General features: G+C 46.2%; 1 pseudogene; it reads right to left on the bottom strand.

The window, feature by feature from the left end:
* Window positions 1-17,053: 17,053 nt before the first annotated feature.
* LOC148131345 (U6 spliceosomal RNA) lies at window positions 17,054-17,109 on the bottom strand (annotated as a pseudogene).
* Between the last annotated feature and the right edge of the window lie 10,177 nt (window positions 17,110-27,286).

Genomic DNA, 27,286 nt, shown 5'->3' with positions numbered 1-27,286 from the left:
CGTATTAGTGGTCCTCGGGATTTAAAAGTATGAGTTTGGTGGTCCCTGAGATCCAAAAGGTTGGTGACCCCTGGTCTAACTGATATAGTGAGAGAGGAGACAGTATTGAAATGTTGAAAATAAGGAAGGATTTTGACTTAATATGAATGTGGATATTAAGAGATTATTAAGATTGCTTATACTAAAATGTATGATATATTGATGCCACAGAGTTAATGTATTGTTGTGTATGTATAGATTGAAATAAAAAGCTTTTATTTAAAAAAAGGCAGCAGGAACCATTGAAGAGCCAGGGCATGGAGACGGGGCCACGGGACGATGCCAATGCAGGAAATCTTTTTCCCGAGGAGCTTGGACAGGTGAGACAAGGGGACTGTGTGTTGCCATTGAGGCTCTCCCCACAATCCAGGGAGAGAAAAACCTTGCAGAGATGTATCAATGATTGCACCGAGATGAAGTCTGTTCGTTGGAAATAGATGGCTTTTCTTGAAGTTGATAGAAAAACTGTGGTCTTGTAGGAACTGCAATGTGGTGTGGAGGTCGTGATGGGCGGAGTGTATCAATGCCGACTGAATCAGGATGTCGTCAGGGAAACACTGGACCCTCACCTGTATCGCCCAAAGCGAAACCACCAAAGCTGCCAAGATCTTGGTGAAGACCCTGGGGGCCGATGAAAGCCCGAATGGCAGGGCCCTGTACTGGAAATGTGTGTTCTGGTAACAGAAACGAAGAAACTGGCAGTGATGGGGCCAGATAGGAATATGGAGGTATGCCTCCGTGAAGTCTATGGAAGAGATCGCCCTCCTGAACATTCTCTAGCATTCAATGCAAGGTCTGCATCTTAAAATGCCTGTATGGGATGAACCTGTTCAAAAACTTGAGGTCGAGAATGGCTCGCCACCCCCGAGGCCTTTGGGATCACGAAGAGCCAAGAGTAGAAGCCTAGCCCTCGTTGATCCACTGGAACCAGTTGTATGGCCCTTATGTCCACAAGGTGTTGGATGGCCGATTCCATAATGGCCAGTTTGGAACTGTTCTGAGATAATGGGCAGCAAACAAAAAATCGTGAGGGTGGGGAGAGGAAATCAAGTCAGAGACCTGACCTCAACGTCCTGAGCACCCAGATGTTGACTCCTCCCATCTGGAGGCGAAGGCCAAACGACCTCCAATGGGGGTGAGAAAAAGCATTCATTTGGAGCGTCGGAATGAACGACCTCCTCCTCGAAAGGGCCGTTTACCGGTAGCTTGCTGTTGTCTGCTTGCAGCCTCTGGTCGTTGCTCCTGACGAGGAGTGAACACTCTGGCCCCGCAAGAAATGAGTGTTAGACTGAGGTCAGAAAGAGGAGGGTCGGTAGTACAGAGCGGGACGATACTCCAACTTCTTTCCCACAGAACAGAGGACCTTTCTCTTGTCCCTGGTTTCCACCAAGTATGGCTCCAGGGTGTCGCCGAACAGCTTTTCTCTGGCGCATGGGGCCAATGTCAGCTTCCATTTACGGCAGGAGTCAGACTGCCAATTTCGCAGCCAGAGGAGTCTCCTCGCCGCCACCGAGGCCATGGCTCTTGAGGCAAACTTAGCCAAATTTAATGTGCCGTCCGCCATAAATTCTGCCGCCGCAATGATCTTGTTCAGACCTTGATGTGATCTGAAATCGGTGGTAGATAGCCTATCTTGTAGCTGGTGCAGTCAGCACAGTGAAGCCCTCATAAAAAACAAAGCTGCTGTAGAGGCTCAGACAGCCCAAGCCGCTGCCTGGTGGGTGCGTTTGAGTGCCTGTTCCGACCTCTTGTTCTCCGCCTTGAGGACATCTTCTGGCTCAGTGTGTGGTGCCTGATGTAGAGAACGAGGCTACCACTGAAGCATCCACAGAAGGTACTAGGAGAGCATTGGCCAAGGAAGGGCTGACGTTGTAAAAATGCCTGTCATGTGATGAAGGCTTAGGCCCCGCACCAGGAGATGCACACTGCTCCTTTACTAAATCCAGGAATAACAGAGGGGATGGAAGAACCTCTGTGTAGACCACTGGTTTGGAGAAAAGGGAGTCACCATGACTAGAAGAAGCTACTTGGGGCTCTGGAGCCACTTCCTCCAGACTTAATTGGGTGGTGACTAATGCCTTGTGCAGGAGCAGCTTAAACAAAGATGGTTTAAAAACCGCTGAGGGTGGTTGATCCCCTTCTCCTCTGATAAATTAGGGTCACTCATCTCACCCTCCTCTTCCTCTGACATGGAGGAATGACTGCTCTGAAGGGTTTGTATAATCCCTTTCCTCATCCTCACCCCAATCCGATTGGCTGGATGGGCAACTGAAAACCCCTCTGAGATGGGACCCCTTGGGAGTAAGCAGGGAACAAGGACTGACACCCCCCCAAGGGGCAGAGTAGTTGTTGGAACCCTTCAGCCAGACCCTGCCTGATGGCCACTGAAACCATGTCCCTAATATCATCAGGACTGCTACCTGATGGGTGGTTCCCTGGACGCAGGCCTGCAGCAGTAGGAGTGAAGGTTGCCTCAGGCCTAGGCCTATGGCCTCCTTGGATCATCTGACCTAGGGGGTGGGAGGAACTAGGACCCCAGGCAGCCTGTCTAAAGTTGGGCCCAGACCTGCTTAAGTCCTGGTGCAAAAACTCTTCCTCCACCCTCTCTGGAGACCAAGCTTGAAGATGGCTGGTAGAGCTAGTTTCAGCCTCCCCCACCCTGGCCATAACCTCTGGGCAAACCTGCAATTCCCCTGCCTGGGAAGATTGTTGCATCCAGCTTCTCATCTGCTCCAGAGTCCTAGCAAACTGTTTTTCCAAAGCAGCATGCCTTCGTTTCTCAGCCCTGAGTTCAGATTTGGATGTCTTTTTGGGGGCCAAGGCCTTGGCCCTGATCTTTGCTGCAGCCTCTCTTTTTTTGCTGAATGGCCTCTTTGTCTTTTCCTCTTCCTCATTGGAGCCTGAGAACCCTGTGTTTCTTCCAGTCCAGTGAGGTCTGACTGGGCCATTTCGCTCTCCATAATCGCCAACAGGACCAACACAAGAGGTGCTGGGAGCTTTCCCTGTGAGAGTGCCGCCTGTTGCGTGGGCCAGGTGAGCAGGATCAGCTGTGAGGCCCCCAGTAATGGTTGGTGCTGCATACAAAATGGCCAACAGCCACTCAAAATGGCCACTCGCCACTGGCCCTAAAAGGACTTCGTTGTCTCACTCGCTCCTTAGGCTCTCGACAGGCCCTAAGCGATCAAAAACACTTCTCTTGCTATCAGCAGAGAGGCGGTGAAACAGAGCTCCGAAAGTCAGCTGTGGAGCAGCCATCCAAAACATTTGGGAATCTGTGTGGGAGGCTAGCTGAGCACTCCCTGGGCTCGCAGCTCCCCAGAAAGGCAGCGCCGAAGTCTCAACACTGCAGGAAAGCGGATCTCCGCTCTCCTCGTGGCACAGCTCAAACAGAGCCCTGGGAGCTTTGTCAAAGCTATTTTTCTGCTTCTCTGTTGATTTAGAAGTTCATTTTAGCTTTTTTTGCTCTTTTTCCTATCCAGAGACACTAGCTCTTTGACAAGAAGCTGAGTCAAAAGCTGGGGGAGCCAGCTAGGGGTTGGCTTTTTATACAGTGGCAGACTCAGCTCGATGACATCAGAGGGAGTCATACCCATCCTGGACTCTTGTCGCAGCATGGATGAGAATAAAAACAATATGAGAATGATTTAAAATACATTGGAATATTATGAAGCACATCCTGGAAAACAAATGGTGTTGATTTTTCTGGATGCGCAGAAAGCATTTGATAATGTAAACTGGCAATTTATGTTGTTACAACTAAAAGTTATGGACTTTGGTGAGAGATTTATTAACATGATTAAGGCAATATATCATAAGCAAAAGGCAAATGTAATGGTAAATGGAGATATGACAGAGAATTATAACATAAAAAGGCACAAGGCAAGGATGTTATCCCCTTTATTTTTTATATTAACATTAGAAGTGTTAAATAGAAATATCAGACAAGATAAAGAAATTAAAGGTATGGAGATAAGAAAGGAAGAGTATAAGTTACAGGCATTTGCAGATGATTTGGTTTTCATTCTAGAGGATCCACAAGAAACTGGACTTAAATTAAAAAAATAGAAGAATATGGGGAAGTTGCAGGATTGAAATTAAAGAAAAAATAAAATATTAGTTGAAAATATTACAGATATACAGAAAAAAGAGCTAATGACAATGATAGTTAAGAAAGTTAAATATTTAGGTATTCAATTAACAGCAAGGTGTGTAATGATTAAAGAATATATCATACATTTCGGCAACAAATTAAACTGGATTTGGAGAAGTGGAAAAATCTGCAGTTGTCATTGATGAGAAGAATAGCCACTATAAAAATGAGTATCTTGCCAATATTATAATATTTATTTCAAACAATATCAATAAAACTGGAAAAATACTTTGAAGAATTAAACAAAACAATATTAAAATTTATTTGGCAAGGGAAAAAAGCAAGGATAAGTTTGAAAATGTTGCAAGATTCTAAAAACAGAGGTGGTTTTGGGCTACCAGATTGGGAATTGTACTACCAGGCTTCGATACTTGGGTGAAAGAATGGATTGGCTTGAGGAATAAAAGACTATTGACCTTGGAGGGACATGATCTCCAACTGGGTTGGCATGCTTTTTTATGGTATGGAAAAAACAAAATACATAGCTATTTCCAAAGACACTATATTAGGAATGCATTATTATTAGTATGAGAGAAAATTAAAGTACAACACTATTTGAAAATACCAGTCTGGCTCTCCACAATGGAGGCATTGATTTACCCAAATATTATTGATATGATTACCAGATATCAAGATAGTTTGAATGAAAAGGGGGAACTTAAAACCAAACAGGAACTGAGTGATCAAGGGAATGAGATAACATGGTGGTCATATCTGCAGATACAATCTAGATATGAGAAGGATGTTAAAATGTATGGTTTTTACAAAGAACTAACAGAAATAGACCAGTTGTTAACAGGGACAGATGAAAAAATACTAAAGAAATTACAGAGCTACTTATTAAGTAGTAAGATGAAAGATGAACAAGTAAGAGAGACAATGATAGTATGGGCTAAAACTTTTGGCTATCCCATTGAGTTAGACAAGTAGAATGTTATTAGCATATATGTTACTACTTTTTTTCTCTCTCTTTTCTTTTGTAAAATGGTATGCCCGGACAATACACTGTATTCAAAATGTTTATATATAAATAAATCAAATCATGGACTGATAAAATATCATATTTGAAAGATATTTGGCAGTTGTAAGCCTCCAAACAGCAGCTAAGCATGAAGAACCACCACAAGCGCGAGCACAAAATTCATCTGCTCAACTCACCTGGGAGCAACCCAGTATCATGTAAGTACTGTGGCAGTGTGCATGTGTCCTGCATATGGGAAAATCTGCAGAGCATGTGGGAGACCAAATCATTTTGCAGGTGTGTGTCTCTCAAGTAAAATGTACCACTACTATTGTTATTAGCATATGTGTTACTATTTCTTTTTTCCTCTTCTATTTTCTTTTGTAAAATGATATGCCCTGACAATACACTGTATTCAAAATGTTTTTTTAAATAAGTTTTATTAAGTTTCCAAATTTGAACAATTAGAAAAAAAGTGAAATACTTAGGGATACAAATGACAGCTAGATGTGGAACACTTAAAGAAAATAACTATGACAGATTATTACAACAGATTGCAACAGATCTAGAAAAATGGAAAAATCTACAACTATCCTTAATAGGTAGAATAGTGACAATTAAAATGAACATACTGCCAAAAATATTGTATCTGTTTCAAATTTTATTAAGTTTCCAAATTTTAAAAAACAAAACTTTATACACTGTTATCAACATCAAGACATCTTTTACATTTCCTCAGTTTTCAGTATATGTATTTACCTATTCCTTTACCATTGCATCTTACTCTTACTATAAATCAATATCTTTTATCCTTACATCTCAATCTTCTCCATGGTATATTTACATATTTACATGTTCCATCATTCTTTTCCTAATTGCCATTTTATTTTATTTTTATTTCTAAACCACTCATACCAGGCATCCCAGGCCCTATAATAAATTGAATCTTCTCTTTTATTTTCATCGTTAGCCTGTCCATCTCTATACAATCTATTATTTTTTTAATAACCATGCCTTCCGGTGGAACCCTTTTTTCCTTGCAGAGTTGTGTGTACAAAATCCTTGCAGCTGTTAATATATGTAACATAATATATCTATCTGTTTTATTGCATTTTTGTGTTATTATACCTAATAAAAAAGTTTCCGGATTAAATTCAATTTTCTGATTCGTGATTTCTTCTATCTATTGTCTAATTGTATTCCAATATTTTTTCACTTCCTGGCATGTCCACCAGGTATGAAAATACATTGCTCAAAAAAATAAAGGGAACACAAAAATAAGACACCCTAGATCGGAATGAATGAAATATTCTTATTAAATACTTTGTTCATTACATAGTTGAATGTGCTGACAACAAAATCACACAAAAATTATCAATGGAAATCAAATTTAGCAACCCATGGAGGTCTGGATTTGGAGTTACACTCAAAATTAAAGTGGAAAAAACACTACAGGCTGATGTCATGTCCTTAAAACAAGTCAAAATGAGGCTCAGTAGTGTGTGTGGCCTCCACGTGCCTGTATGACATCCCAACGCCTGGGCATGCTCCTGATGAAGTGGCAGATGGTCTCCTGAGGGATCTCCTCCCACACCTGGACTAAAGCATCCCCCAACTCCTGGACAGTCTGTGGTGCAACGTGGCGTTGGTGGGTGGAGCAAGACATGATGTCCCAGATGTGCTCAACTGGATTCAGGTCTGGGGAATGGGCGGGCCAGTCCATAGCATCAATGACTTCGCCTTGCAGGAACTGCTGACACACTCCAGCCACATGAGGTCTAGCATTGTCGTGCATTAGGAGGAACCCAGGGCCAACCACACCAGCATATGGTCTCACAAGGGGGCTGAGGATCTCATCTCGGTACCTAATGGCAGTCAGGCTACCTCTGCAGAGCACATGGAGGGCTGTGCGGCCCCCTAAAGAAATGCCACCCCACACCATTACTGGCCCACTGCCAAACCGGTCATGCTGGAGGATGTTGCAGGCAGCAGAACGTTCTCCACGGTGTCTCCAGACCCTGTCACGTCTGTCACATGTGCTCAGTGTGAACCTGCTTTCATCTGTGAAGCGCACAGGGCGCCAGTGGTGAATTTGCCAATCTTGGTGTTCTCTGGCAAATGCCAAAAGTCCTGCATGGTGTTGGACTGTAAGCACAACCCCTATTTGTGGACATCGGGCCCTCATACCACCCTCATGGAGTCTGTTTCTGACCGTTTGAGCAGCCACATGCACATTTGTGGCCCACTGGAGGTCATTTTGTAGGGCTCTGGCAGTGCTCCTCCTGTCCCTCCTTGCACAAAGGCAGAGGTAGCGGTCCTGATGCTGGGTTGTTGCCCTCCTACGGCCTCCTCCATGTCTCCTGATGTACTGGCCTGTCTCCTGGTAGTGCCTCCATGCTCTGGACACTACGCTGACAGACACAGCAAACCTTCTTGCCACAGCTCGCACTGATGTGCCATCCTGGATGAGCTGCACTACCTGAGCCACTTGTGTGGGTTGTAGACTCCGTCTCATGCTACCACTAGAGTGAAAGCACCACCAGCATTCAAAAGTGACCAAACCATCAGCCAGAAAGCATAGGAACTGAGAAGTGGTCTGTGGTCACCACCTACAAAACCACTCCTTTATTGGGGATGTCTTGCTAACTGCCTATGCTTTCCACCTGTTGTCTATTTCATTTGCACAACAGCATGTGAAATTGATTGTCAATCAGTGTTGCTACCTAAGTGGACAGTTTGATTTCACAGAAGTGTAATTGACTTGGAGTTACATTGTGTTGTTTAAGTGTTCCCTTTTTTTGAGGTGTGTGTGTGTGTGTGTATGTATGTATATATGTATGTATATGTATGTGTACATATATATATATATATATATATATATATATATATATATATATATATGTATGTATGTATGTATGTATGTATGTATGTATGTATATGTTTTCTGAGGTTCTCGCGGGTATTTGTATGTGGATCTTTGGTTATTCGGGTTTTCTCCCGCGTAAGATTCAAAGTATCTAGGCAGCGTTTGGCGAGGTCCCACTCGCCATCTTCAGGCTGGTGCTTTCGGCTTAGTGCCAGTGCAAGCAGTGTGTGACCGGAGCTGCCATCTCTCTATATATACAAGTGGTGGGGGATGGTGTGCTGGGCTGGTTGGCTGTGCTGCAGCCTCTTGATTGGTTGATGGAGTTGATGTTGGTATAATGGGCTGTGTAATGGCCTTTTGTTGTAGAGATATCCTGGATCTTGTGCTGTCATCTCCTGGGTCGTTAGCCTCTTGTGTTTTAATGGCTTGGGTAATGGGTTGTGTGATGGGCTTGTGAGTTCTTTTGTTGTGGTATCCTGGGTCTTGCGTTGTAATCTCCTGGGTCGTTTGTGTTTTGATCTCTTCGATTAGCCTCCTGTGTAGTAACAGCTTGGGTAATGGGTTGTGTGATGACCTTGTGAGATTTATTGCTGTGGTATCCTTGGTCTTGTGCTGTGATATCCTGGGTCATTTGCTGTGTTGTGACTTCTTGAGTTCTTGAGGTGTAATTTCTTGAGTTTTCTGATGTGATGTCCTGAGCGGGTGGCTGTGATGTAGCATTTTGGGTTTTTAATATGACACCTCCCGCTTACCAGCCATTTGGAAACCCGCCCTCATGAACAGACGAGTACCCAACATGATAAATGACACCAGACCCACACCCATGAGGGCCACACAAGATGCCACCACCACACTTCCACGTAAAAATCAGACTCACACCCACACAGAAGATGAGACACGACCACAGACCAGAAGCCGCACTGCAGCTGCATCACTACCCACTTCAAACTCCTCTGAACCATACATGAAGCGAACTGACCCCCACCATGAAGATGTGGCACGACCACGAACTCGAAGCCAAACGAACACAGACCCAGACCCCAAACTCAAAGCCATATTAAAAACCCAAAATGCTACATCACAGCCACCCGCTCAGGACATCACATCAGAAAACTCAAGAAATTACACCTCAAGAACTCAAGAAGTCACAACACAGCAAATGACCCAGGATATCACAGCACAAGACCAAGGATACCACAGCAATAAATCTCACAAGGTCATCACACAACCCATTACCCAAGCTGTTACTACACAGGAGGCTAATCGAAAAGAGATCAAAACACAAACGACCCAGGAGATTACAACGCAAGACCCAGGATACCACAACAAAAGAACTCACAAGCCCATCACACAACCCATTACCCAAGCCGTTAAAACACAAGAGGCTAACGACCCAGGAGATGACAGCACAAGATCCAGGATATCTCTACAACAAAAGGCCATTACACAGCCCATTATACCAACATCAACTCCATCAACCAATCAAGAGGCTGCAGCACAGCCAACCAGCCCACACACACCATCCCCCACCACTTGTATATATAGAGAGATGGCAGCTCCGGTCACACACTGCTTGCACTGGCACTAAGCCGAAAGCACCAGCCTGAAGATGGCGAGTGGGACCTCGCCAAAGCGTTGCCTAGATACTTTGAATCTTACGCGGGAGAAAACCCGAATAACCAAAGATCCATATATATATATATGTATATATATATGTATGTGTATATAAATATACACAAAAATACCCGAACAAAGCCGCTTTGTTTGGGTATTTTCCCACGTCATACCGTGTTTCTCACATAATAAGGCCGGGCCTTATTTTTTTGAGCTCCGAAAAACGGCTAGGCCGTCTTTTCGGGGTGACTTAATTCCCCCTTGCATCCTCGCCACCAGCCGCTCCTAACGGGCGATCATGGCCAAGCACAGAGAGCTCCCTACTCCCACCTTTGCTGCAGACACCTTTGGCACCCGCCGCTGTTGCTTTCCTTCTGCCTATTACGCCGCCACGTTTGGAGCTGCCGCTTCTGTGATTGGGCGCGGTCGCCATTTGGAGCTCCAAACGCGGAGTGGCAGCTCCAAACATGACGGCGAGCGATCTTTTATTTTGGTCCGCGCGAAGTTCAGAGCGAGCTGACCAAAATAAAAAGATCACCCACCATCATGTTTGAGGTTCGCATTTGGAGCTTCCGCCGCCGTTGGAGCTCCAAACAGCGGCAGTGCTCCAAACACGAAGCCGGTTGCTAAAGAGCCAGAAAGCAGCAAGGGCGCCAGGTGGAAAGGACAGGGTCGCGATCACACGGAGATGCCCAAAGCGCAGGAGGGTGAGACGGAGGGAGGGCGGAGTCGTGTAATTGACGCAGAGTGAAGGCAGTAGGACGACTCTTCGGGCGGAGTGTTGCTTGGGACGCATGCGCGCTGCAAGGAGGAAAGGCGAAAGCTCTTTAGCAAGGCATCGCGGTCTCCCTCTCTTGCTTGCTCTGAACTTCGCGGACCAAAATAAAAAGATCGCCCGCCGTCATGTTTGGAGCTGCCACTTCCGCGTTTGGAGCTCCAAATGGCGACCGCGCTCCAATCACGGAAGCGGCAGCTCCAAACGTGGCGGCGTAATGGGCAGAAGGAAAGCAACAGCGGCGGGTGCCAAAGGTGTCTGCAGCAAAGGTGGGAGTAGGGAGCTCTTTGTGCTTGGCCATGATCGCCCGTTAGGAGCGGCTGGTGGTGAGGAATTCCGGCCCGCCGGGCGCTCCTAACGGCAAGTCTCCCACCCTTCCCCCTTATTTTGCATATTTTAAAATAGGCCTAAATTTGGGGGGAGGGGCTTAATTTGATTTTATGCCCAAAACACATGCTGGGCCTTCCTATTGGTGGAGGCCGTATTGTTGGAGAAACACGGTAGTAGTTGTGCTTTTAAAGTTGTAGCGACGTTTCGGCAGAATCTCATCTGCCATCATCAGGCTTCTGTATAGTGTTCATCTGTGAGTCAAGCTTTTACAGTGGTTTCAGATTTGAATTTGGGGCAGCCTTTTGCTGTGCCAGAATGGTTTTTTCTTCATCCTGATTGGTTGAGAGTCTTGGTCTGTGTTTATTGGTCTTGGAGTTTGCTGTGTTCTTCTTGATTGGTGTTTCTAATATCTTCTGTCTGTTTTTTGGCTCTTTTTGTATCTTGATTGGCTGGCAACATTGTGCTACTTTATTGGAGGCCTTTAGTGCAGCTTGGCTCCGGGTAAATGGACGGCTATCATTAGTTAGGAAGCTAGGTTTCATCTGGGTGCCTGGTTGGGGTGTGTTTGAGCTGGAGGTATCAGGGGGGATCTGTTTGTGCCCAGGTGTTTGCCTGGCTTGTGGTGTGGAGATTTGTTTGTTTGTGAATGCAGGCTTCCAAATGATTGACAGTCTGGTAGAATCATCTCTTCTGTTCATGCTTTCTGGTCTTTTTTCAATCTCTATGGCTTCTCTGATGATTCTGTGGCTGGGGTTTTCTATAGTGGCTAAGGTTTTGGTGCCATTGAAGTTGATGCTATGACCTGTGGCTTCCATGTGTTGGACTAGTGAGGAAGTGTGTTCCAGATTTTTGACTGCATTTTTGTGTTCATCCAGGTGGGTGCTTATTCTTCTATTGGTCTGTCCAATGTATGTGGCCGGGCATGATGCACAGGGGACTTCGTATATCCCTTGGTTTTCCAGGTTAATTTTATCTTTGGGGTTTCTGAGGATGGCTGCTATTTTTCTGTCTGTTTTGAAGGCAGTCTTGATGTGGTGTCTGTGTAGTATCTTACTAATTTTGTCTGTAGTGCCTCTTATGTAGGGCAGGACAGCTGTTCCATGGGTCTGCTCATCTTCTGGGTCTCTATTATGTCTCAGTGTGTTTTTGTGGATCAAGCCGGTGATTTTGCTTTTGTGGAAGCCGTTGGCTGTCAGTACTTTGGTCAGGGTGCATAGTTCAGTCTTAATGTGTGTCTTGTCTGCCAGGCGTTTGGTTCTAGTAATTAGTGTTTTAGCCACGGAGTTTATCTGTGCTGGGTGGTGGTGGGATTGGGCGTTGAGGTAGCAGTTGGTGTGTGTTTTCTTCTGGTATATGGTGTGTCCTAGTGTGCCATCTGTTTTTTTGTAGATTAGTACATCTAGGAATGGTAGTTGTTTGTTTGTTTCCGTTTCCATGGTGAACTTGATTTTGGGGTGTGTGCTGTTTAGGTGTGTTAGGAAGTTGTTTAGGTTTTCTTTTCCATGGGGCCAAATCACGAATGTGTCATCGATGTATCTTAACCATAGTTTGGGTTTGTGGATGGCATTGGCCAGGGCTCTGGATTCGAATTCTTCCATGAACAGGTTTGCAATGACAGGTGACAGTGGTGATCCCATAGGGGCTCCTTCAATTTGTTTGTATCTTTGTCCTTTGTATATGAAATATGTGTTGGTTAAGCAGTGTTCTGCTAGTTCCATGAGGTGTTTAGCTGGTTGGTATTTATTTTTGATGATTTCCAGGGTCTCTTTTATTGGGACTTGAGTGAATAGTGAAACCACGTCGAAGCTTACAAGCAGATCTTCCTGCTCCACATGTAGATCTTTGATCAATTCCAAGAAGTGGTATGAGTTTTGTACATGAGAAGCTGCTGTTTCAGCATGGGGCTGTAGCTCTTTTGCTAGGTGTTTAGCTAGGTTTTGTAGTGGTGCTCCTCTGGAGCTGACTATGGGTCTGAGAGGTATGCCTTCTTTGTGTATTTTTGGGAGGCCGTATAGTTTGGGGCATCTGGAAGATTTCTCTCTGGGTATGATCGTGTGTTGGATCTCTTTGTTTATGTGGCTGGTTATAATTTTCTTCTTGGTTAATTTTTCCAGATATGTGGTTGGGTCTGTGTTTATGGGTTTGTATGTGGAGTCTTGGAGTAGGTCAATTTTGTTTCATAGTCTTTTCTGTCCATTACTACAGTGGCATTCCCTTTATCTGCTGGGAGGATGATTATGCTGCTATCTCTTTTCAGGGTTTGTAACGCTTTGATTTCATTTTTCTGTAAGTTGCTTTTGGGTGGTTTGCTTGTGCATAGGATGTTGGTAACTTGGTGTCTTATTTTATCAGCTTCATCTGTATTTAATTTAGTTAGGCTGGATTCTACTGCACATATGATGGATTCTGTGGGGATTTTGGGGGGTGCTATAGCATAATTGAATCCTTTGGTTAGGACATCTGTTTCTGTTTTGGTGAGTTCTCTGTTGGAAACGTACACTAATTGTTTCAGGTGTTGTTGTGAGTTGTTGGGGGTTTTCTTGTCATGTTCTAATTTCTTTAATTTTTTCAAGAGTTTTTCCTGTTTGTAAGTTGTTTCAGATTCAGATCTCCAAGTTGTAAGTTGTTTTATCTTGTCCCAAAGTAGAGGGTGGATTTTGCTGCTCAATTCCAGGTGTAGTGCTAGCAAATCTTTGTTTAACTGATCTAATTGGAATCTCTTACTGTGGAGCTCGTTCCTTAGTAGAGCCATTTCAGTTCTTTTCAGGATACGTTTAGTGGCTGCTGTGCTTTGATGAAATGTTCATTTGAAGCAGGTCAAATCTGAAACCACTGTAAAAGCCTGACTCACAGATGAACACTATACAGAAGCCTGATGATGGCAGATGAGATTCTGCCGAAACGTCGCTACAACTTTAAAAGCACAACTACTATGACGTGGGAAAATACCCGAACAAAGCTGAATGCCATATATATATATGCACTCACAAACAAAAAAATCTCCACACCACAAGCCAGGCAAACACCTGGGCACAAACAGATCCCCCCTGATACCTCCAGCTCAAACACATCCCAACCAGGCACCCAGATGAAACCCAGCTTCCTAACTAATGATAGCCGTCCATTTACCCGAAGCCAAGCTGCACTAAAGGCCTCCATTAAAGCAACACAATGCTGCCAGCCAATCAAGATACAAAAAGAGCCAAAAAACAGACAGAAGATATTAGAGACACCAATCAAGCAGAACACAGCAAACTCCGAGACCAATAAACACAGACCAAGACTCCCAACCAATCAGGATGAAGAAAAAACCATTCTGGCACAGCAATAGGCTGCCCCAAATTCAAATCTGAAACCACTGTAAAAGTCTAACTCACAGACGAACACAATACAAAAGCCTGATGATGGCAGATGAGATTCTGCTGAAACGTTGCTACAACTTTAAAAGCACCACTACTATGACGTGGGAAAATACCCGAACAAAGCTGAATGCCATACATACATACATACATACATACATACATATATATTATTCTTGTTATTATTATTTATTATTATTATTATTATTATTATTATTATTATTATTATTATTATTATTATTATTTATATGTATATATCTGAGAGCTTCCTCTGTCTTTTAAATTCCTCTAGTCTTATATTTGTTATAAATGATTCTTTAGAAAAACTCTCTGTCCGAAGGTGATTAGAGGAAGAGGAAGCTAGTCCAGACAATCCAAGGAACACCACGGGCCCTAAGGCAAAAGCAGGGCCTAACCAGACTACCTTCCCAGGCAGCACTGGGCGGGAGTGGTGTGAGTCAAGCCGCGCCAGCTAAGGCAGGCCGCGGAGGAAGCCAACAAGGGAGGCAGAGAAACTGGCCTCCAACGAAAGAACCAGGCAAAATGTCTATAATCGAAATCTGAGCAGGCCAGCCGGTCCTGCTGCCTGATTCCGAGCACGCTGCAGCGATCGGAAAGATAAGAGTAATTCAAAATGGTGCCCGGCCACGAGGCGGCGCTTACAATGGCGTCCGCCTGCTACGTGGGCTTACAGGCTCCAGCAGCGGCGAGAAAACGGCTCTCCAGGACAAGGCAAAGGTCCCCAGGGGGAAGGCAAGCAAGGAGAGCCAGCAACCTTCGGACAGAGAAGGAAAACGGCGTTCGGGTGGGGGGGGGGGAACGGAGCAGGCAATAAAAATCAACAGAGAAAAACCGGCAGAAGGCAATGGAGAAAGGATGGGGGAGGTAGCCTGGAAAACTGGCTAGCTTTCTCCCTGGCCCCCCCTGGGGCTAAAGGCTCCCAGGGGAATTTAGGATCCCAAACAACTACTGCGCAGGGCTAAGGAATTAACATAAATAAAATACAACCTGAGAGGAGAAAACAATCCAAATACTGCAGACTTGAAACGGCCAAGAGAGAAAAAAACACTGCCTACTCTGCTAGAGGCTGAGCATAAACGGGGAACGCTCCAATGGAGGCACGTGGACGGAGGGAGGAGCGTTCCTCAAGAATTAGCTCAGCCTACAAGAGCAGAAGACTGAAGCACCACCCGCTCTCTGGATGCTCCAAGCAGCTCTAAGGAGAAATAATTATTCTATTTTGGACCCTTATTCATTAAGGAGGAAACTGTTGGCTTATGCCCTCACAGAATTAAACAGCAGCACCACAGCGAGCACCAAGGCCCGTGTCCCCCTGTGCAGGAAGCTGTCGCAGGCCTACATCTTATTTCAACAATTCCTCCTTTCTAGGCCTATGAGGTGTTCTAAATTTGGCTAATTCAGAAATAATAATATTAATAACAAAATGATAATAATAATAGGAACAAAAATAAGAATTCAATATTCTTACGTAAGATTATACAAAACTGGGGAGCATTGTTTTAGGGTTCCCTGGCCATTGCTGGTTCAGGCCCCTGGCCGTGCCAACCACCCAACATTTCAGCCTCATTAACAGTAAAATTTAATAAGCGGTCACAATGGCAAGCGGCAGTAGCTCAAGAGCCATGTCAAATTCTCAAAACAAATTGAAGCATTCTAAGGGTACCTCCTAAGCAGCAGAAAAAGATGCTAACAAGCTCCATAAGGTACTAGAAAAGCACATGAAGAAGTTCATGTGGGAGGATGAAGAAAATTCTCAAACCTCATCTCCTCCAGGCCTACTTCGGCTCCAATACCCCTCTGCAACCACCCCTGGATCTGTCTGTGTAATCCAGACGCAGCGCAGCTGCACAAGATCAGGTAGCCCATCTAGATCAGTACAAGTGACATGAAGTGCCTCTGTGGTCACATTGCTCCAACAGCGGCCAGATTCTGTCAAGATGATGACTTAACGGAAAAGATCCCCGCAAAGATGAGACTGTGGATGGAATTAGCAATACGCCAATGTATCTCTGCCTGGGTGCAGCATACTGCTCTGGCCAACAACAGAGCGCTCCTTCCGACTGGAATTCCCTATAACTCCGGTCACTAAGCAGGACAGTGCATCCTTACCCTCAGGTATCTCTCCACAGGAAATTCTGTAGTTTCAGATATACTCCCGCAAGGTATATAGAAGCAAGGGCTATTGATCAGGTGGAGCCAGAGAGTCCTCCTACTCCAATTCTCCAATTCTAGTTAGATTCGCATCGGCTCACAATAAGAGGTGATGGTTGATGCTACATCTTGACAATTAAAACAACGCCGGCATCATTTTGTTTATGAGAATTCCATGGCATTATCTGTTGAGAAGCTACTTCCCCTCACAAGGATCTCTCCATGAGGGTCCAGGGGACATTTATGCCGATTGCGGACCTCTTTCTAAGGATGACTATTGGGCTTCCTTTTTAAGTTGGCAGCCCTCAACAAAATATAGCAGCACAGTAACAGCGAGTGTCAAGGCCTGTGTCCGCCTGGGCAGGAAGCTGTTGAGGGCCAGTGACTGCAGGATCACCCAATTGCAATACAGGTCCTGAAAGGTATTCTCTATTTGGCTTCACAATTTGATTCCATATTCAGTCATCTAATTATGAGTTTGCTAACAGCGCAATTTATGCTAGTAGCTGTGCACAGATATAACAAAAATATTATCAATAGCATATTAATATCAATTTGTGGAGGCTTCCTAGCCATCAACTTCTACTGTACCCCGGCTGTGATGCCTCTTCAAGTCGCCATGTCCCTCCAGGCCTTCAATTTGTTAGGGATATCCTCTGGGAGAAGGAATTCTGGTGTGGTCCCACAACTGTCTGTCAGGCAAGTAGCGCTGCTGAAGGCCTGGGTTGAACTGGTCCCTCTGAGGCTCTCCTGGATGGCGTTGAGAGATCCAGGGATGGAGGCAAGGTGAAATATGGAACACTTCACAAATTTGCGTGTCATCCTTGCGCAGGGGCCATGCTGTCTGGTTGTTTGGGAGCAGCTTCGGCTGAGAATAATAACTATTCGCCTCTTTTTATCAGCCGAAGCTGCTCCGAAACGAAGGCAGGCAGGCAGGCAGGCAGGCAGAACGGAGCACTGGGTTGAACCGCGCGCGGGTGGGGTGGGGGTAAACGGGCGCTTCGGAGGAGCTGCGGCGACAGGAAAAGCCACCCCCACCCCCGGCTTCTTTGAAGCAGTTTCTTCCTGGGCTGGTGGAGCAGCGAGAGAGCGACTGAGAGAGGAACGAAGCAGACACCTGAGGGAGGGAGGGAGACACCTGAGGGATGGGGCTGAGGGAGGCAGGGCCGAGGCGCTCCCTGAACTTGGTGGTTTGCTGGCAGACGTTTATTACCCGACTAGGTAACAACATCAGATGTTACCTAGTCAGGTAATGAAACGTCTGCAAGGAAACCACCAAACTCGATTCCCCCGTCCTTGAAAAAGTGTTTGTGCTTGAAACTGGTCCCTGGTACAAAAAGGTTGGGGACCACTGATTTAAATGACATTTCATTATCATCTTGTTCATATAAACAGGCAAAGGGGAGGCCTTAGCATCGGTTATCACTAGGAGAGACTTGCAGTCCATTTCTCATCACCCACACATATGCAAGTTTCTTGCGCGGGGCTACAATCTTACGGCCTCCTGTAGTGCATTGATATCACATGTGGGACCTCAATAAGGTCCTTACCGCACTCAAGAAAACTCCCTTTGAGCCCATGTAGATCATGAGTCTCCATTCCTAACGTACAAGGTGGGTTCTCTTGGTTGCCATTACATCGGCCAGTTACATCTTGGATCTAGTAGCCTTGTCAGTTAGACAGGAGCTCTGTATTTTTCACACAGACAGAGTGATCCTTAGTCCAGATCCATCTTTCACCCATAGATAAATTTGGGTTTCCACAGACCATAGGAACTGATACTCCCGTACATTTGTCTGAAACCAACATAAAATCTGGCACAACAATGCCACAATCTAGATGTAAGGCGAGCTTTCTACACATATTTCAACCACCCACCATTGGATGCAAGACCTCTTCCTCAATGACCAGTAAGTGGCTGAGAGCACAATTCACAAGTCCTATGAGACACAGTCTCTTCCTGTACCCAGGGGCATCACTGCTCATTCGACCTGGAGCGCTGCAATGTTGACAACATGGGCCACAAGCACCAATAGAGGAAATTTACAAGGCAACAACATGGGCCTCACCATCGCCTTTTATTTAGAAACTATTAGAATGATGTCTTCGCCTCTGCGGAGGCTGCCTTTGACAGGAGAGTGTTAAAAAGGGGCCATAGGGACCAAGAAAAAGAGGAATCCGAACCAGACGGAAGCCCTCCCGTAGGACACGCCAAGCTTTGGTATGTCCCAAACAATGGATGCTCTGAACAGCTCATCTGGAGAAGGGGCATTGGTACTTACCTGACACACCCTTTCTCTGTGAGCTGTGAAGAGCATCCATCCCCACCCTTATTTGTCTGGTGGGATGCTGTTCCAGCCAAGTATTAGAAAGGGTGAAGGAGAAGAAATATATCATCACTTCGACTTTGCCAAAACTGGGGACACCAGGGAGGAATCCCGTGGAGGAGGAGGAGCGTCCTCTCAATTAAAGCCCAGCCTATCAGACAAGCAACAGAAGCATCATCCCAAACAATGGATGCTCTTCACAGCTCACAGAGAAAGGGCATGTCAGGTAAGTACCAACACCCCTTCCCTTGATCTTGATTGTATCCCTCTGTTAATACAATTTAGGATTGCATTAGATTTTTTGGCTGCTGCTGCACACTGTTGGCTCATATTTAACTGGTTGTCCACTAAGACTCCAAGATCCCTCTCACAGTTACTGCTATTGAGCCTGGTTTCACCCAGTTTATATGTGTACTTTTGGTTTTTCTTGCCTAAGTGTAGGACTTTACTTTTCTCTACATTGAATTTCATTTTGTTAGATACGGCCCAGTGTTCTAGTCTGTCAAGATCCATCGGGATCTTGAGCCTATCTTCTTGGGTGTTAGCTATTCCTGCCAGCTTAGTATCATCTGCAAATTTGGTAAGTTCCCCTTCTATTCCCTCATCTAAGTTGTTAATGAAGATATTGAAGAGTACTGGGCCTAAGACGGAACCTTGTGGCACCCCACTGCTTACTTCCCTCCATGTAGACTTAGACCCATTAAGGACTACTCACTGAGTACAGTTTGCCAGCCAGTTGCGAGTCCATCTAGTGGTAGTGCTATCTATTTCACTTTTTTCTAGCTTACTAAGAAGTAGGTTGTGGTCTACTTTGTCGAATGCCTTGCTGAAATCTAAATATATTATGTCCACAGTATTTTGCTAGTCTACTAATTTAGTCACTGTGTTGAAGAATGAAATAAGATTGGTTTGGCATGATCTGTTTTTAACAAACCCGTGCTGACTGCTAGTTATTACTTTACTTGTTTCTAGATGTTGGCAGGTCTGTTTTTTTATTATCTTTTCCAGTATCTTCCCGGGTATTGATGTTAGGCTGATTGGTCTATAGTTTCCTGGGTCTGGTTTTTTTTTCCTTTTTTGAAGATGGGAACCACATCAGCTCTTTTCCAGTCCTCTGGTAGTTCCCGGTGCGCCAGGATTTTTGAAAGATATGGTGCAGTGGTTCTGAGATGACCTCTGCCAGCTCCTTTCAAACTCTGGGATGTAATCCATCAGGCCCCGGTGATTTGTTTTCATCAAGATCAGACAGGTATTCTCTTACTTTTTTTTTTTTTTTGCTTATTTTAACTTTTATTTCTGGTCTGTCTTTTACAGTTGTTTTTGGTGGGTTGAGCTATAGTTTCTTTTTGCGTGAAGACGGATGCAAAGAATGAGTTAAGCAGTTCTGCTTTCTCTCTGTTGCCTGTTACTTCCTTGCCATCTTCTCTCTTTAGTGGACCGACTGTTTCCTTGATTTTTTCTTGTTATTTATATGTTGGAAGAAACTTTTTTTATTATCTTTGACTTTTGTTGCAAGTCTTTGTTCGTTCTGAGCCTTTGCTATCCTGACGTCTTTGCAGATTCTGGCTATCTGCTGATATTCTGCCTTAGTTGTATGTCCTTCTTTCCATTTTTTGTACTTGTCCTTTTTTTCTTTCAATTTGCCAGAGAGATCTTTCTGTAGCCATGCTGGTTTCTTCTTGGATTTGTTGTTTTTCTTTCTCAGTGGTATTGTGCTGGTCTGGGCTTCTATGATCATACTTTTTAGACTTTCCCAAGATTCTTCAGTTGTTTTCCCCTTTAGGATTTTCATCCATGGAATGGGCGTTGGTTCTTACCTGATACGCCTCTTCTCGTGGAACTGCGTAGAGCATCCAGAGAGTGGGAGGTGCTTCAGTCCTTCCTTCTCACAGGCTGAGTTATAATTGAAGAACGCTCCTCCTTCCTCCACGTGGCTCCTCCATGTGTTCTCCCAGTTTCGCGAAGACGAGAGGACAACCACAATCCTCTAACTGAACTAGTAAACAACTCAATTATATACAATAACGATCATTGGCCGAAAAACAGAATTCCCTACCAGACGGACCAAGAAGGGTGGGGCTGGATGCTCTACGCAGTTCCACGAGAAGAGGCGTATCAGGTAAGAACCAACGCCCATTCTCCGTAGAACTGCTGCGAGCATCCAGAGAGTGGGACATACCAAAGCATGTTTGTCCTACGGGCGGGACTCCGTCTGGATCGGAATCTCCTTAGGATCCCCAACCACTTGCTGTAGGACTCGCCTGCCAAAGGACGCTTCAGCCGAAGCGAAAGTATCAATCTTATAGTGGCGTATGAAAGGTGACGGAGAGGCCCAAGTGGCCGCCCGGCAAATGTCAAGAAGCGAGGCTTGAGTAGCCCAAGCTATTGATGTAGCTGCGCTCCTGGTGGAATGAGCCGTTATCCCACTGGGGATTGGAAGAGCTTGAACTGAATAGGCCTTGGAAATGGTTGCCCTAATCCACCGGCCTACCGTGGATGGTGGTACCTTTTGACCCAGCGTTTTAGGCTGAAACGACAAAAACAGGGACTCCGATCTCCTGATGGATTGCGTGCGACATATGTAAATACGCAACGCCCTTCGAACATCGAGGGTGTGCCATTGCCTCTCCCTATCATGCAGAGGCTTTGGACAAAAATTAGGTAGGACCAACTCCTGCACCCTGTGAAAGGCAGAATTGATTTTTGGTAAAAGGAGGGGTCTGGTCTTAAGACAACTCGATCAGAATGAAAAATGCATAAGTCCTTCCTCACGGATAGAGCTGCAATTTCAGATATCCTTCTAGCTGAGGTGATCGCTACCAGAAAGACCACCTTAAAAGTGAGAAACTGGAGTGGTACCTCCCTGAGAGGTTCAAAGGGAGGCCTAGTCAAGGCCAGGAGAACTTTGTTAAGGTCCCATGTTGGATATCTATGCACTACCGGCGGGCGCAAATTAGAAGCCCCTTTTAGAAAGGCCTTAATGCGAGGGTGGTGGGAAAGAGAGCTGAAGGAGCCGCCAGCCACCACCGTTGAGAGGGCGCGACCTGTCTTCTCAACGTGTTGGGAGAGAGACCTTCATTTAGGCCATCCTGTAAAAAGGCTAGAATTTGTGCTATAGAAGGAGAGCGTGGATTGACAGAGGATTTTCGGCACCACTTACAGAAACTGTTCCAAGTTGAATCATAAATTCGAGTAGTGGAAGGCCGCCTGGCAGCCAGAATGGTATCTATGACCTGGGTAGACAAGCCTTCTTCAATCATCGTTTCCCGCTCAACCTCCAGACGGCTAGCTGCAGCCACTGTGGTTCTGGATGAAGCAGAGGTCCCTGTGACAGGGAGATCTGGTCCAGCGGGATCCTCCACGGCGGAACCACCGATAGAGCCGTGAAGATCCGCAAACCACGGCCTCCTGGGCCAATATGGGGCCACTAGAAGGATCTCCGCCCTCTCGAACAGCAACTTCCGAATTACCCTGGGGATCAGCGGAAGCGGAGGGAAGGCGTACAGGAGGCCGGGAGGCCACGGGCAACGCAGGGCGTCGTGGTTCTCTGCCCGTGGGAAGGGAACCGAGAGAAGAACCTTGGTGTCTGCGTGTTGAGCGGCGAGGCAAAGAGGTCTACCAGAGGAGACCCGAACCTGTCTGCTGCTTCCCTGAACAGCCGCGGATGCAGGCGCCACTCTGCTGGGTCCAACGTGGCCCTGCTCAGCCAGTCTGCCTGGACGTTGGAGACCCCGGAAATGTGCTCTGCCCTGATGGAGGAAAGATGCGTCTCTGCCCACCGACATAGTCGTTCGGCTTCTCTCATGAGGATGATGGAGTGGGTGCCTCCCTGACGGTTGATATGGGCTTTGGTGGTGGTATTGTCCGTAAGGACCAGAATGTGGTGCCTTCTCACCTGAGGAGCGAAAGCTCGCAGGGCTAGGTATACCGCATGAAGCTCCAACCAGTTGATGTTGTGTCGTCGTTCCGAAGGAGACCAAACTCCCTGGGCTGACAGAGACTGCAGATGGGCCCCCATCCGGAAAGGCTTGCGTCTGTCGTAAGAGTGACCCTTTGGGGCTCCTTGAATAGATGACCTCTGTTGGTAGAAGGTCGAGTCCACCAAAGAAGGGATGAGAGAACCCTTGGAGGTATCCTTACCACTCAACTTGATGTGCTCCTTCCCGAGCGCTGGTACGGCAGAAGGAACCACTGCAAGGATCTGGAATGCAAACGAGCCCATGGGATAATAGAAATGCAGGAAACAAGTTTCCCCAGAAGCTTGGATAAACTGAGTAAAGACGCTTTACCAGTTCGCCTGATAGTCCGGATAGCAGTATGAATACTATGAAGCCTCTCCTGGGAGAGGAAGACCTTACCCTTAACAGAGTCAATTACAGCCCCTAGGTGAGCTATGCGGGTGGAAGGGCTAAGTTGGCTCTTCTCCCAATTCACTAAAAACCCGTGATCTTGTAGCACTGAAAGGGTAACACTAGTATCCCTCTCGGCCTGCTGTCGGGAAGGGGATACGATAAGGATATCGTCGAGGTAACAATGGATGCGGATGGGAACCTGTCTAAGATGGGCCGCCAGAGCTGCCAGCACCTTCGTGAAAGACCTCGGGGCTGAAACAAGGCCGAAAGGGAGGGCCACATACTGGAAATGTTGGTTATTATAACAGAATCTCAAATACTTTGAGTATGAGGGATGAATGGGAATATGGAGGTATGCCTCCGACAGGTCAACTGACGTGAGCCAGTCCCCTTCCTGATACCCTGTAAAATAGACTGTAGAGTCTGCATCTTGAACTTCTGGCGCCTGACAAAGCGATTAAGTCGCTTGAGATCTAAAATAGGTCTCCAAACCCCTGAATGTTTAGGCACCAAGAACAAGAGGGAATAAAAACCTCTTCCTCGTTGAGAGGATGGGACAGGTTGGATGGCCCTAATGTCAGCCAGATGTTTAATGGTGGAATCCATAAGAGCCCGCTTTGTAGGATCCCTAGAGACAGGTGAAATCCTGAAGTGTTCAGGGGGGAGAGGAATTGTAGAACGAGTCCAAAACGCACGGAACTCCTCACCCAGGCATCCGAAGTGGACCTCTCCCAGAGGTCTGCAAAATGCCTGAGGCGACCGCCTATGGGGAGAAGGTCTGAGGCCCTATCTGGGCCGGCGGGAGGCCCTGTGACCGAGCCTCTAAAGGGTCTCCTAAAGCTGCCTCCTCTTCGGCTCCTGTCTCCTGTATCACTTCGGTCGTGGTAGGATGACCGAAACGACGGGGAACCCTGGAACCTAGGGGAGAATGACGACTGGTATGGGGGCGAAAGGAGCCCCTCCGAAGGGCTGGGACCCTCTAGACTCCTGCCTGCGAAAAAGCGAAGGAAGAAACTTCTTCTTACTTCGAGTTTCCAAAAGCAAGGGTTCAAGGGCAGGCCCGAATAGCTTCCCTTCTGCCAAGGGGGCTGAAGCCAACTTGGATTTATTTTTAACATCGGCCTGCCAATGCCGAAGCCAAAGTAATCTCCTAGCTGTAACATGGGAGGAGATGGCCCGGAAGCGAACTTAACCGAATGAAGGTGGCATCAGCCGCGAACTCCGCCGCTGCTGTGATCTTTGCAATATCCTGATGGGCCCTGGTATTAGTCGGGGGATATGCTGCTTGAGCTGCCTGAGCCACTTGATGGAGAAACGGATGAAAAAGGAGGCGGCCGTGGCCGACCCGATGGCCAGGCATCGGACTGGTGAGCTCGCCGAAGAGCCATCTCCGCCCACTTGTCCTCTGGCTTCAGCGCCTCCAACGCATCCGTAGGGTTGGAAGAGGAGGTCAGCCTCACAATTGGATCGTCTACCTCCGGGGTGTCTAACATAGAAGAGAATGCTGGGTCCAGATTAAACATCCTCTTATCCTGACTAGAGGGGCGGGTGTAGGACCCACCGAGGCCAACTGCCTCGCAACCAAGTCTGAGAAGATTGGGGGCCGGAATAACTTCTGCTTCTACAATCGGTTGCCTGAACATGAGGTCATCTGGATCCTCCGAAGTCGATGGCGGTGGATCAGAAGGAGATTGAGAGGCCAGGCCTGAGCTATTCTTAGCCTTAAATAATAAGGACTTAAATAACTGGGGTTTAAAGAGGCCCACAACCGTCGGTTGTTCGGGAGAAATGCCCTCGTCCTCTGACATTTCCCCCTCCATAGGGTCCCCGAGAAGGAAATCAGAATACTGCGAGGACCCCCTCTCAGAGCCTTCCTCCTCCCGAAGGGCTCAAAGCCCATTTCCTCCTGTTCCTGAGAGACCTCCTGAGGCTCCTCCCTCCTGGGGATGGGGCATCCGATGAGAAGGTACCTGACCCTGCTGGGACGCCTGCCCGGAGAGAGATCGACCAGATAAAGATTCAACGTCGGGAGTCCTCCTCGAGAACCAGGTCTGGATAGCTGCTGCATTCCATCAGCTATACCCTGACGGATAGCAAATTGCATCCATTCCCTGATACTATCAGGGATGATGGTTGACGGCGGCTCCTCAGGGCGAAGACCTGCAGCGGTTGGCGTGAAGGTCGCCTCTGGAGTACGGGATGGCTGGCGGCTCCGGGTGGATGTACTGCACCTGGAGGGGGAAGAACGACTCGGCAGGGGAGGGGATGGGCAGAGGTAGAAGGTGGGGTAGGAATTATAGTGTGCAGTTCTTTAGATCGTTTGCTGAACTCCTTTTCCAGAGCTTTGTGACGCCTTAAGGCGTCCTTTTGAGAAGCACTGGAGGAGTCCTTGTCCCTCTTACGAAGATAGTGCGTCTTCGACTTGGCCTTCAGGGAAGAGCCTGTTGGATTGTTCTCTGCCATGGTATCAAGGAAAAAACCTTACAACAAATATGGCGGTTGGCACGCCTAGGAGTTCGGCTTACAAACGCAAACCGGTTTTCCCAAAATTAGATCACGTCCCCCTTTGAATAAAAAATTTTTATTTTTATATTTATTTATTTATTTATTTATTTATTTTTTGAATTTGTTTTTTTAAAGACCAAGTACTAAAAACAAAAGGAGAAAACTATCCAAAAATATTTACACAAAGGCTTGCTGGAATATATTATAAAATAACTAATAATAATAATTTCTTTTTTTTTTTTTTTTTTTTTTAAGGGCGGGGCCCAAGGACAGGGCCAAAAAGGCACAAGGAGAAAATAATAATAAAAATTATTAAATACAAATCCAAATGAGCCGAATGAACGCAGAGGCCAAAAAATAAGGGAAGCAAAATAAGTAGAATAGGTAGGCCTCTTTAGGCAGCCTCCCAACACAATGGGAAGTACATGCCCGCGCCTCTGAACAAGCTGATTGATACAGACAGAAAAAGCCAACAAGAAAAAACCTCTAAAGGAAAGACAGCAGGGCCAGAACCACAGTGTCCTCCAATAAAAAAATGGGCTCCACGCGGCCTGACGGTCCCGCTTAGGGCCTCAATCCACACAGCTTAAATCCAAAAACAAAAATTACACACAGCCAGGAAAAAATATTTTTAAAATAAAACAAAATGGCGCCGGCCACGAGGCGGTTCCAAAATGGCCGCCCGGCACGACGCGAGGCAATCAGAGGCGCACCAGCCCTATTCGCTTATCAGGCAATCAGGAACAACGAAAAGCCAGGGCTGGGAGAGGAAGCGTTGCTTCCTCTAATGCGTTCTAGGGGGGAATGATGATAGCGCAATAAATCAAGGCGCGGAGCCAAGCAGCTGGATAAAGGCACGCTCGGAAATGCAGAGAAAGGGAGGAGGGGTGGGGGGCGAAGAAAAGCTCCGAGCCCTTAAACCCCTTCCTACAGGCAAAAACGCCTCACCAAATTAAATTTAAGAGCCAAGGAACAAGAGATCGCTGCCTGCTTTCTCGAAAGGCTGAGTGAAACTGGGAGAACGCATGGAGGAGCCACGTGGAGGAAGGAGGAGCGTTCTTCAATTATAACTCAGCCTGTGAGAAGGAAGGACTGAAGCACCTCCCACTCTCTGGATGCTCGCAGCAGTTCTACGGAGAATCTTTCCCAAGTTCTCTCTGAGTTTATTGAAATCAGCTCTTTTAAAATCCAAGACTCTGGTGTCATTATGTTCTGTTGCTTGTGTTTGTGTTATGCTGAATTCTAGGATGACATGGTCACTCTCACCCAAGGTTTCTGCAGTTTCAACTCCCTCTATCACTTCTTCTCTGTTTGTAAGAATTAAGTCCAGTATGGCTGTCCCTCTAGTTCCACCCTCTACCTTTTGGACAACAAAGTTGTCAGCTAGGTTGGTTAGGAACTTAAATTTGATTTCTCACTTGGTGCGGAATTAGTTTTCCAATTGATATCAGGATAATTGAAGTCACCCTTTACTATTGTTGTGTGTTTCCTGCATATGTTTGTTAGTTGGCTGGCAAAAAGGACATCTATATTTTCTGCTTGATTGGGTGGCCTATAATATACACCTATGGCCATGTCATTCTTTTTTTCTTTTATATTGACCCATATGCATTCTAGGAGGTTTTCATCTTTGGTTTCATGCATTTCTGTAGCAATATAGTGGTCCTTTACATACAGGGCAACTCCACCTCCTCTTTTATGAGGTCTGTTTTTTTTTTGAATAGTTTGTATCCTTCTACCGGTATGTTCCAGTCATGGGTTTCATCCCACCAAGTTTCTGTTATTCCAACTATATCATATTTACCTTCATGTATTCGTAGTTCGAGTTCACCCTGT

The sequence above is a fragment of the Notechis scutatus genome, chromosome 3 (assembly GCF_049901735.1).
Source record: "Notechis scutatus isolate UNSWTSFEM ecotype Mainland chromosome 3, rNotScu1.2, whole genome shotgun sequence".
Classification (NCBI taxonomy): domain Eukaryota; kingdom Metazoa; phylum Chordata; class Lepidosauria; order Squamata; family Elapidae; genus Notechis; species Notechis scutatus.
Note: the sequence above shows the minus strand (reverse complement) of the source record. Positions and strands in the feature narration are given on the sequence as shown.